Source organism: Sarcophilus harrisii, chromosome 2 (genome assembly GCF_902635505.1).
Source record: "Sarcophilus harrisii chromosome 2, mSarHar1.11, whole genome shotgun sequence".
In the NCBI taxonomy this organism is placed as follows: domain Eukaryota; kingdom Metazoa; phylum Chordata; class Mammalia; order Dasyuromorphia; family Dasyuridae; genus Sarcophilus; species Sarcophilus harrisii.
This window is the reverse complement of record NC_045427.1, coordinates 601,550,405-601,563,693: the sequence shown is the minus strand read 5'-3', so window position 1 is coordinate 601,563,693 and position 13,289 is coordinate 601,550,405. Positions and strand designations below refer to the sequence as shown.

Sequence of the window (13,289 nt, the reverse complement as noted above, 5' to 3'; positions counted from 1 at the left end):
CTTCTAGTCACCATGGAGAACAAATTGAATTTTTCAATGACTTTAAGAATATGTGTGTGTGTGTATGTGTGTGTGTGTGTGTGTGTGCATGTATGTATGTGTGTATGTATATATAAATGCTTTTCTGATAAGATGTTAAAAAACTGATCATTGTAGTAGCTCTATGAACTCAACATGATGAGTTTTTTAAATCAAGATAATAAATTAATTAATCAAGTGTGCATGGGGGTATGTTTGAGTATGTGTGCATGACTATGTATATTTGTGTGTATGTATGTGTGGGTGAATGTTCTGACATAACTTGACATGCAAAGTAAATGAGGACAGATGATAAACGAGTCATTAGTTTCCCTTAAATGGTCCAAATTTACAAGCTTAATCTCTACATAAAAGCACTAAAAGAACTGGTAAATTAACAGTAACTTTTTGGGATCTTCAAAATTTTACAGAAAAAATGGACAGATTGGGAAAAGACAAACGTCCTTACAATATTAAATGACAATATAGTGGGTAATTTATGATGAATTATCCCAAGGAGTCATCCTTGGTTCTTGATTTTAATAGTTACAGCAACAGTATGAATAAAAACAAAAGATTTAGATTTTCAAAATGTCCAGATGAAATTATACTGAGAAGGAAAACTAGTATTTTGGGTGACACAGTCAACATCTAAATATATCTAAACACAGTGGAATTGAGAACTATATTTTTAAAGATGTAATCAAATTGCCATAAACATCAAATTTCATAAACATCTGGGTGCAAAAATATTTCTGTAAGTTTGTGACAAAAGTCATTACCAGACAAAAATTTGTGTGAACGAATACTTGTGGCAGCCCTCTTTGTAGTGGCCAGAAACTGGAAACTGAGTGGATGCCCATCAATTAGAGAATGACTGAATAAATTGTGGTATATGAATGTTATGGAATATTATTGTTCTGTAAGAAATGACCAACAGGATAATTTCAGAAAGGCCTGGAGAGACTTACATGAACTGATGCTGAGTGAAACGAGCAGGATCAGGAGATCATTATATACTTCAACAACAACACTATATGATGACCGATTCTGATAGACCTGGCCATCCTCAGCAATGAGATGAACCGCCAATGGAGCAGTAATGAACTGAACCAGCTACGCCCAGCGAAAGAACTCTGGGAGATGACTAAGACCTATTACATTGAATTCCCAATCCCTATATTTTTGCCCACCTGCATTTTTGATTTCCTTCACAGGCTAATTGTACAATATTTCAGAGTCCAAGTCTTTTTGTACAGCAAAATAATGGTTTGGTCATGTATACTTATTGTGTATCTAATTTATATTTTAATATATTTAACATGTACTGGTGGTCATCCTGCCATCTGGGGGCGAGGGGAGGAAGGAAGGGAAAAATTGGAACAAGAGGTTTGGCAATTGTCAATGCTGTAAAGTTATGCATATATATAACCTGTAAATAAAAGGCTATTAAAATAGAAAAGAAAATGAAAAAAATGTGTGAATTATGTATGACAATTTAGGTTAACTTAAAGATTAACATAAAAGAGTCATGTGAAATGAGAGCCAGCAATTATAAAGCTATCCTCTAAACTGCATTGTTATCACTGGAATACAGAAAAAACAAGGTGATAATATCATTCCAGTCATATAGCATGTGCTTTATTGGATTCAGTTTTAGAAATAATAAAAAAAAAAAACTTAGGAAATTACAAAAGAATCAATCTTAAGAATATTCTATAGATAAATTTATATAAAAATTATATAAAAATTGTATACTTCTTTATCCTAAAGAAGAAACTTAGAGAAGATTTGAAGACATGTTATGTAAAAACTTGATTAGACTTATTTATTTTGGATCAAGGAGAACAAAAACTATTATTTATGGAAGTTTCCTTAAGATTAATTTCTGGTAATGTACATAAAACTTAAGTAAAATGATTCAAAAGTAGAAATGACTGATTTAAGAAGTACCGGCTTCCTCATCAATAAAATATTAGAAAAGATTGAGAACATATACTTCACAAAGAAAAAAAAAACTATATTAACTAACATACAGGAAAAGCCATAGCAAAGATAAATTAAAAGTATGTAAGGTTTTAATTTGAACTGCAGTACTGTTTCTTCAAAGACTTTTGCAGATAATATTACTTTTCAATAATGTGCTGTCTTTAACAATAGAATATATTAGGGAAAGCACTGAAATTGGGCAGAGATATGAGAAAACTCTTTATCTGGAACCCACCATTGACAGTTGTAGGAATATGAAGAAAGAAATTCTTTCTGTGAACCTGTGTTTTTTCATCTTTAAAATGGAGGTAATAGCATATGCAATTATTACCTCTCAGAGTAATGAGGAACAGAATTAAAATAATGCTTATGAGGAAAATTGAGATTCTTGCAACTCTATGGAAAAGATAATTATTAAAACTTGGTATGATGAAAGAAAGAAATCAACAAGTTTAAGTTTAACTGTTCAAGGCAATAGTTCCTTTGTCTTCATCTGAGAGTTGAAAGCAGGAGAAGGCTAGAAAAAATTTAGGTGGCATTGCTCTACTAGAAAATATGATGATTTTTTTCTTAAGTAAATCATACTTAAAACAAATATTTATTCTTCACATTATTCATCTGGTCTTGGTCTACATGAACCCCAATGACTTTAAACTCATAGCTCTCAAGATTAAACAGCACTGGGGTCAGAGCCAAGATGGTGGAGAAGAGACATGACTTTCTGTGAACTCCTCTAACATTCTCTCAAACTAGCAGTAGATTGAGATTCTAAACTGGTTTTTGAAGTGACAGAACCCACAAATATTTGAAGTATAACACTTTTCCAGAAGAAAATACCTTGGATGAACTTCAGAACAGGTCTGTTTCAAACAGGCAGGGGGACAGTCTATGAGCCCACACCACAGTATAGGGAACCTGAGGCAAGGAATGGGGACCAGAAGCCAGAGCATTGTGGATCCCCACACCAGGGAATCTTTTGTGAGCCTCTTAGGCTACTCTGCCCTGGTTGCAAGCAAGTGGTTTGGCAGATTTGCTACAAAAGATAAATTGTAAACCACTGAGTCCCAGAAGAACATTGGACCTGGTCATGATTACCCAAGACTGGAAGTCAATCAACAGAACTTCCTCAGGGCAAACTAAGGCAGCTGTCACTCCTTTGCATTAAGAGCAAATATAAAACCTTAAAAAATAATGAGCAAAAAACCAAAAAGAACTCTCACCATAGACAGCTTTTATGGAGAGAGAGAAGAACAGACCTCAAATCTTGAGGATCCTAAAGGCAAATCAACTCCAAATGAAGCCCCAAAAGGAAATATGTGTTGGTCTCCATTACATAAGGCTTTCTTAGAAACTTTCAAAAAGAAACTTCAACAAGAGTTAGAAGAAAAATAGGGAAAGGAAATGACATATTTGCAAGAGGTTATGGAAAAGGAAAAATAGAATTTTTCTGAAGAAAACTCTTTAAAAATATATTTGATGAAATGAGAAAAGCATATAACTTTTTACAAAATAGGTATGAAAAAATACCAACTTTTTGATAAACAGTATCTGTGAAATGAAAAATTGCAATGAACAAATCAAAACATAAAAATTCAATTGGCCAATTACAAAAGGTAACTGAAGAAAATAATACACTAAAAATTAGAATTGAGCAAATGGAAGTGAATGACAATAAGACTTCAAAAATCAGTCAAACAAAAGCAAAAAGTAAAAAAAAAAATAGAAGAAAATATGAAATACCTATTAGGAAAACAAGTGACATGGAAAATAGATCTAGAAGACACAATCTAAGAATTACTGGACTTCCTGAAAGTCATGATGAAGAAAAAGAACCTTGGTCTCTCAGAACTAGATCAGTTCTAGTCAATCAGACTAGATCATCAAATCTAAAACCAGATTCAAACCAGAAAATAAACAAGAAAGAAGTTAAGGAGGTAAACTGAGTATTACAAAAGTTAGACATTGTAGAGATCCAGAACTCTGGAGAACCAAGGACCTTTCTGAGGGCTTCCAGAGAGCTAGCTAGAACATTACAATGTATGATAGAACTTTGGAGAAAATTGAATGAAGACAGAAAGGAATACACTTTTTTCTTGGTGGTCCATAGAATTTAAACAAACATTGACCATGTATTATGGCATAAAAACATCAAAATCAAATACAGAAAAGCAGAAATGATTAATGCATTTTTTTAGATCATGATGCAATAAAAGGCCACAGGAAAAATTGATCAAAAATTTATTGGAAATTAAATCACCTATTTGTAAAGAATGAATGGGTAAAGTAACAAGTTATAATCAATAACTTCATTCAAGAGAATGAAAATAATGAGGCAACATACCAAAACTTGTGGGATGCAGCCAAAGCGGTTATTAGGCAAAATTTTATATATAGGGAAGTAGTAGGTGCCTATTTCCCTAAAATGGAGAAAGAGAAGATCAATGAATTGGGCTTACAAATAAAAAAGCTAGGAAAAAAAACAATTTTAAAACCTTCAAATAACACATTTGAAATTCTGAAAATAAAAGATTAGATTAATACAATTGAAAATAAGAAAACTATTGAATTAATCAATAAAACTAACAGTTGATTTTATGAAAAAAACAACAAAATAGATAAACATTTTTTGTTAATTTGATTAGAAAAATAAAAGAAGAAAATCAAATTGTCTCAAAAATGAAAAGGGATAAATTTTTACCAATGATGAGGAAATTACAACAATAATTAGGAATTATTTTGTCCAATTATATGCCAATAAATTTGATAATCTAAGTGAAATGGAGGAATAAGTACAAAATATAAATTGCCCAGCTTAACAGAAGAAGATTGTTTAAATATTCCCATTTTAGAAAAAAGAAATAAAACAAGCTATTAATCAATGTCCAAAGACAAAATCTCCACAGACAGATGGATTTACTTATGAATTCTATGAAATATTTAAAGAACAATTAGTATCAATACTCCTCAAAAAACTATCAAACTTTATATACCCTTTGATCTAGCAGTGTATCTCTTGGGCTTATATCCCAAAGAGAACTTGAAGGAAGGAATGGGACCCATATGTGTAAAAAATGTTTGTGGCAGCCCTCTTTGTAGTGACAAGAAACTAGAAACTGAGGGGATGCCCATCAATTGGAGAATGGCTGAATAAATTGTGGTATATGAATATTATGGAATATTATTGTTCTGTAAGAAATGACCAGCAGGATGATTTCAGAGAGACCTGGAGAGACTTACATAAATTGATGCAAAGTGAAACGAGTAGAATCAGGAGATCATTGTAAATTGCAACAAGAATATGTGGTGATCAATTCTGAGGCACATGACTCTTTCCAGCAATGAGATGATTAATACCAATTCCAATGATTTTGTGATAATGAGATCCATCTACACCAAAAGAGACACTGTGAGGATTGACTGCAGACCACAACATAGCATTCTCACTCTTTTTGTTGTTGTTCATTTGCATTTTGTTTTCTTATTCATTTTCTTTTTTAAAAACTGATTTTTCTTGTACAGCAAGAAAATTGCACAAATATATTTATTTATATTGGATTTAACATATATAACATATATTGAATTATTGCCATCTCTGGCAGGGAGTAGGAGAAAGGAGAAAAATTGGAACACAAAGCTATGCAAAAATCAATGTTAAAAAACTATCCATGCATAGGTTTTAAAAATAAAAAGATTTAATAATAATTTTAAAAATTAAACAGCATTCTCCTGAATAGTATCCTTGATTAACATCAGAATTTCTTTCTTTGACTTTTGGGTTATCTTTCTCATTACTTGATTCATTTCTCTTTATTCTACTGATTGTTCTTTCACTTTAGAATTATTCTTTTTTTACCTGAAAACAGCGTATAAATACAGAAGGAATAGCATGGCTATGCCATAGTATCAAAATTTAAATTATTTCAGAAATAACTGAATTTGGTATTCATTTATAAAGAATAATTAGCCTACAAAACTATTAAACAGCAATACTTCCTCCCAGAGAAACTTAGAACAACCAAATTCCTACTACCCTTCTCAACTTGAGTCTCACAGTATCTTGTGGTCTGTATATGAGGAATCCAGAACAATCCTTTCCTTATACATTTATTCACAACTGAAATTGCCACAAAAATTATTTTAAATGTAAAATTCATATCATCATTTTTATATACAATACAGAAATTATGTTAACTATATGTGTGTATATAGGAACAACATATAGAAACTACTCTTTTAAATATTTATGATCAATTTGTAAAGTATCATTTCATAGATGTATATGTATATGCATATATTTTTCATGTATAGTATATAGATAGTTAACATAATTTCTGTATTGTATATAAATTACAAGTGTAACAAGATATTTAAACTTCAAGTATTAATTTATATATATACATATAGTATATTATATATTACTTTATACATATATTTCTATGTATATATACATACACATATAACATCCAAGTTTCCCATGATTCAAAATCAATAATATTTAGTCAGTTTTCTTATTTCTGTTATTGTTTGTCATATTGAAAAAATATTGACAGAAATGATATCATAGGTCTCTTTGAGTATGATACAAGGAGATTAATGTATGTGATGCAAATTTCATGAAATAAATGTCCCCTTCCTTGTGTGGGTATGAATGCATATAGAAATGATAAAATCTTAGTCATTAAGAATTTATGAATGGCCATAGCATCCGGACTACTTGAAATTTTAGATGCACGCATATTCTGTCCACATATGGGTGTGCATTTACTCATAGAGAATAAAAATAAATATTTATTGAGTTCTCACTCTATGTAGAATCCTCTTCTAGATACTGGGAATTAAATAAGGCTAAAATAATTAATTTTTACCCTGAAGGATGTGCAGCATGATTTGTATCAATGTGTCAACTCAAAGAAATTGAATCAAAATTAAAGGAATCTTTTATGTCTTTATGTGAAGTTATTTATTTTCAGAGTTTTATTGTTGAACTTTAAATATATAATTCCTTTGGGAAACTATAGTAATTTTTTTCCTGAACCTGTTTCTTCTTCATACAAAGTCCCATCCTTTCAAAACCAGTATTCTTTCAGTGATGCTTTGTCAGGGAACATTTCAATGTCTGAAGAAGTTGTGAAGACCGCGTATTTTAAAATCAGCCAGAGTCAGGAATTCAGGTTAGAGGAAAACAGTCAATCTTTATTCTTAGTGAAGAAAGATCGGAGGTGGAAGAGAATGGGCAATAGCAATGTGTGCAGCTGAGTCAAGAAGCTAGCTAGATCAGAAGCCATAGGACCAGCAGCTCCGTGCATAGAACCTAGGCCCAATCTCTCCCCACCTCTCTTCCTGTCTCCCTTCCTCCACCCCAAAACCGTCATTTCCTATACAACACATCAGGACTTGCACAGAGAGTGGGTGGGGGCCATTCTTTATCCAAGTATGTATATTAATAGCGAATAGTCCAATTACTATTTAGCCTCACGTGCTTGGGACCTCAGTGCATCAACTCAAGCCTCAGCCCATTACAAGAAGTGAAGTTTATGTTGAAGATAACCCAAAATTCAATGGAGAGATACAAAGTAGCTGGAACAGAAAGCTTAATTCTACATGGGAATTTAAACTGCAGACACTGGAACCCTGGAAATACTGAGGTCCATTTAAAAATAATGTAGCATTACCAATATGTGCTTGGGGTCAATTTGATCTGTTGACAAAAAGGAAACTATTCATTTAAATTTGATCACTGCTGTTTCATGAACTACAACTTCATAGAGACAGGTAAGTACAAGGCAGAAGGAAAAATAAATGGAATGACTTATGATTAAAAGAAATTACAGAATAATAATGGGACAATTTATGTAGGGAATTTTGTTATGTGCTGGGAAATGTCATTAATGTACAACTGGTGAATTTTGCATTTCACAAAATAAAGCTATGGTAAAAAGATTTATCTCTCATTCCACAACCATTATTAGCTTCATACAAAATTGAACCATTTAGCATTTCCCCCTCATGTTATCAGCATTGGATCTTCCTTTGAAACTTCTCCAAAGAAAAATTAAAGGAGCAGATTTATTCTTCAGAAACTTTCATAATCCATCTCTAAGGGCCTCTCTAAACTCCCTTCAATAAAAGCCTCCAGTCAGTGGAAGACTGGTAGTAGGTAAAAACATCTGTTCAAAATCTTTAATGGGGAGCAGTTCAGAATAGTAGCATATGCCACACACTTGGGAGCTAAAAAGGGTTTATTTCTTGGATTTAGGTAGATATATGAAAACCTATTTTAGAAGGGTGTTAAAGATGCCCTAGATGAAAGTACCACATTAGATTAGATTCACTTTAGGAAGAAACAAGGCAGTCATAAGTCACTGAACAATTAACAAAAATTTTACTTGGCTCAAACAAAAAACCAAGTGGGATTCAATATCTATAACTTTTAGATTCATCTGCATATAGGAATATGCCTGTTCAGTAACAATGTTGAATCTCATGGTCTTTAGACATTACCTTAGTCAGATGGGCCTTTACTCATTTAAAATTATTTTAAAATTCATTTTCATATACACACACATATATGTAATTTTAATTTTTTTTACCAGATTCATTTTTACAAGATTTTTTTTTCCAAAATATTCTCTCATCCTTCTTTGAAAGAAGATAATAATCTAATTTATACATGCTATCACACATAACATATTTTTTTATTCTTTTTATATAAAGCTTTTTATTTTCAAAACATATGCACTGATAATTTAACAATATCTTGCATACCCTTGTGTTTCATATTTTCTCCTCTTTCCCCCTAACCCCCTCCCCAGATGCCAGGCAATCCATTATATGTTAAACATGTTAACATATATATTAAATACAATTTGTATAAACATATTTATACAATTCTCTTGCTGCACAAGAAAAATCAGATTAAAAAAAGACAGTAAGTGCATAAGAAAACAAAATGCAAAAGAACACCAAAAAGAGTAGGAATGTTATGTTGTGATCCACATACAGTTTCCTCAGTTCTCTCTGGGTGTAGATGGCTCTCTTCATCACAAGATCATTGGCAGTAGTCTGAATCATCTCACTGTTGGAAAAAGCCATATCCATCAGAATTGATCATCTTATAATCTTGTTTTTTCTGGGTATAAAGGTCTCCTGGTTCTGCTCATTGAACTCAGCATAAGTTCATGTAAGTCTCTCCAGGCCTTTCTGAAATCATCCTGCTGGTCTTTTCTTACAGAACAATAATATTCCATAACATTTATATACCATAAATTATTCAGCCATTCATTTCCCATTTGATGGGCATACATTCAGTTTCCAGTTTCTTGCCACTACAAAGAGGGCTGTCACAAATATTTCTGTACATACGGGTCCCTTTCCCTCCTTTAAGATTTCTTTAGGATACAAGTCCAGAAGTAACACTGCTGGGTCAAAGGGTATGCACAGTTTGATAACTTTTTGAACATAGTTCCAAATTGCTTTCTGAATGGCTGGATCCATTCACAGTACCACCAACAATGACACTCTAAATAATGTGGGTTCTGTCACTTTAAAACCTGTTCAAAGGTTTAATCTGATGTTGATCTGAGGGAAGCCAGGAAGAGCTCAGTAAAGACCTATCTACTTTCTGCTATCTTAACTCTACCCCAATGCAAAGATGTATTTCAACATTCACATTGACAAAATCTTGTGTTATGCTTTTCTTTCAATACTCCCCTCTCTGCATTCCCTAACACATCAAGTAAGCTGATATAGGTTAAATATGTGCAATTATTTTAAACATATTTCCATATTCATCATGCTGTGCAAAAAAGTAAGAAAAAAGGGGAAAAACAAAAAAGGTAAAAATACCATGCTTTTTTCCACATTCAATGTTCATATTCTCTCTCTCTAAACATTACTTTCAATCACGAGTCAATTGTAATTGCTTTGGATAAAATCATTGTTGAAAAGAGTCAAGTCCATTATACAGTTGATCATCACATAATCTTAGTGTCACTGAATAAATAAATATTCTCCTTGACCTGCTCACCTTACTTGACATTTATTCATCTTAGTCTTTTTAGTCTTCTGAAATCACTCTGTTCATTATTTTTTATAGAACAGTAAAATTTCATTATATTCACATACTAAAACTTATTCAGCCATTCTCCAACTGAGAGATACACATACACACACACACACACACACACACACACACACACACAAATATATGTACTTAACTGAAGCCTGGTAAGGAAAGGGGAGAAAATAAAAAAAGTAAAGAAAAAGTACATAGCATGAAACAAAAGAATAACTACAAGAAGGCAAAAAAGGTGGATACTCATAAATATATTTCCCTCTATTATTATATATGGTTTCTTGTGATTGAAATTTATTGTTATATATTTTTCTCACTGATGTTCTGCTGGACACATGGCAATGTTTTGTTTTGATTTTATTTCCTTTTTTCTATTCTGTTTTTTTCTTATGTTGTATTCAGTGCAATAAATAAATTTTAAAAATATGTTTTTAAAAAAGAAAAATAATAAAATAATTGTAGATATTTTAACTTACTTGAGAATCTTCTAAAAAGGACAAACCCATGGACTATGAGAAGCCAGTAGCAAAACATTTTCACGTAAATAAAGTCAGATCTAATCATTTCAAAAAATATTTGTTTGTGAATAGGTTGAATGGAGAGAGTAAAAATAACATTTTTCTAATCTAATTTACTTATTCAGTGATATTCCACTCATACCAAGAAAGAATTGTTTTATAGATCTAAGAAATAAAATCCATTTGGATAACAAAAATTGAAAAATATCAAAAAAATCAGTGAAAAAATGGCAACCTTGTAACTTCCAGGGAGGAGTGCATTTATCAGACCAAAACCAACCCAGTGGCTTCCCCGCAAGCCCCCAACCAGGGGCGGGGGTGCCCCGGCCGCTTTGGTGACTCTAGATAACCTCGGGCCGATCGCACGCCCCCCGTGGCGGCGATGACCCATTCGAACGTCTGCCCTATCAACTTTCGATGGTACTTGCCGTGCCTACCATGGTGACCACGGGTGACGGGGAATCAGGGTTCGATTCCGGAGAGGGAGCCTGAGAAACGGCTACCACATCCAAGGAAGGCAGCAGGCGCGCAAATTACCCACTCCCGACCCGGGGAGGTAGTGACGAAAAATAACAATACAGGACTCTTTCGAGGCCCTGTAATTGGAATGAGTACACTTTAAATCCTTTAACGAGGATCCATTGGAGGGCAAGTCTGGTGCCAGCAACCGTGGTAGAAGATGCAATGAAATCTCTCTTGCCTCGGAGATAGGGCTTGTAGGCTTCCTCCCAGAGTGCTCCTCTCCGACTCCTAGGAATGTTCCCAAGTAACTCTCTCAAGAAACTCCCCCAAACTCTAAGAGCTTCTCATATATATATGATTTTCCAAAGGTTAACTCTACCTTCTGGAGAGAGAGGGATTCTGGGTTATCTCCCAGAGTGCTCTCTGGCCCTAAGGGAGGTGTGAATTCAGATATCTCTTTCTAAACCCTGAAATCTCCCAAATGTGTGAACTCCATTGAGTATTTAGATACTTATGAGCTCTCTAAAGGTGTGAACACAAGCATTGTTTCCATCAGTTGTACTTAGTACCTTGTTTCAAGTTCTGGTCCAAAATATCTCCTTCTAAGATCAAATCAATCATATTGAACCATGCCAAATTAGATAATTATTGTCTCTATCAACTCCAATGGCTTAACACTTTGTAAAGATTCCAACATTTGGGCATAAATTCCACCCTTATCCACAAATCCAAGAAGTAAAATATCCCTTGTTCTCTTAATTTCCTTGTAGTATCATGCTTTATTTTAAAATTATGAACCCATTTGACCTCATTTTGGTATAGGCAATTGTGTTGAGGCCCATCTTCTTAATAAATATCAATGCAAAAATTTTTAAATAAAATATTAGCAAAGATATTGCAACTATTTATCATTAGAATAATACATTATGACCAAGGAGGATTTTTACTAAGAATGCAAGGCTGTTTCAGTATTAGGAAAAATAGCAGCATAAGTGACCATATCAATAACAAAACTAACAGGAACCATATAATTATCCTAATCAATGCAATAAATGTTTTTAACAAAATACAGCACCCATTTCTATGAGAAACACTAGAGAACACCTAACCCCACTCTGGTCTGCTCGGCTGTGAGCTGCCTGTTGGGCTCTCATTACCACTGCCTGCCCTCAGCCTGAGTCTGATCTAAAACTTTCCCCACCTTCGAGCAAATACAGACCTTTCCTGGCAAATTTCAAGGATGTCTTCTCTTGGTAATTATTTGTGGGGGTTTTTTCAGTCAAGCATTAATTCAGAGGCTTGTCATGAAATGAATTCTGAGAGAAAACACAGAGCTTAGGCAGCTGTGTGCCTCCTCACCATCATCTTGGCCTGAATATTTTACATTATTTTCAAGTCTACCCTTCCCAGATGTTATACTTCAGCAGACTAGATAATATGCCTCTCAAGAAAGGGAATAACTATGATTCTTATTTATACTTTTTTCAGTAAATATCCTTTGGTAAAGGATGATTGATCCCTACTGGTTAATTGATATTGAAGATCTTAAAGAATAAATCTTTGTGAATAACACTGTCAGAAATCACAACTCCTTGGAATTATGGGAGTAATCACAAAATCATCAAAAATCAATTTCTCTGATTAGGTTCTAAATTTCTTTACAATTCCATCTCAACATATAGTTCTATCTTTTTTGTGACTTGGCTTCCTAAAATTGGCAAGATAGATGTACTAGTCTTTTCTCTCTTTCTTGCATGGAGCTCACTATCCCCATTCGTGTCATTGCTTTGTTCATCTCTCACATCCAGAATACATTCACTCCTCATCTCCACCACATAGAATTCTATTCTTTAAGATTTAACTCAAGGACTCTAAGTATTCAGCTATTGAGGATTTATAGCCAGGATAACATAATTGCCAGTTAACTTTATAATGGATAGAGTGTAGTGTACTTTCTAGAGCCCCCAAATTGGAGTGCCAAAATGTACTGTGTCCTAGAGCCTCCACGCTGGAGTGCCAAAATATACCATCTGGACAGCTCTCTGGAGGATCTCGGGACCAGCCTGAGATCTTTGTCTTAGTGGAGGAGTAATGAGGCAGAGACCCATGTGGATGGTCAAAGATGGAGTCCTTTTATTTCAAGTTCCCCAGCCCTAAATACCTTCGTAAAATTACATCACCACAACACACTGAGCATGTGCTATCACCACAGCACACTGGGCATGTGC

General features: G+C 33.5%; 1 pseudogene; it reads right to left on the bottom strand.

The window, feature by feature from the left end:
* Positions 1-12,887, bottom strand: part of LOC111718800 — a 48,835-nt pseudogene extending 35,948 nt beyond the window's left edge.
* Positions 12,888-13,289: the final 402 nt, after the last annotated feature.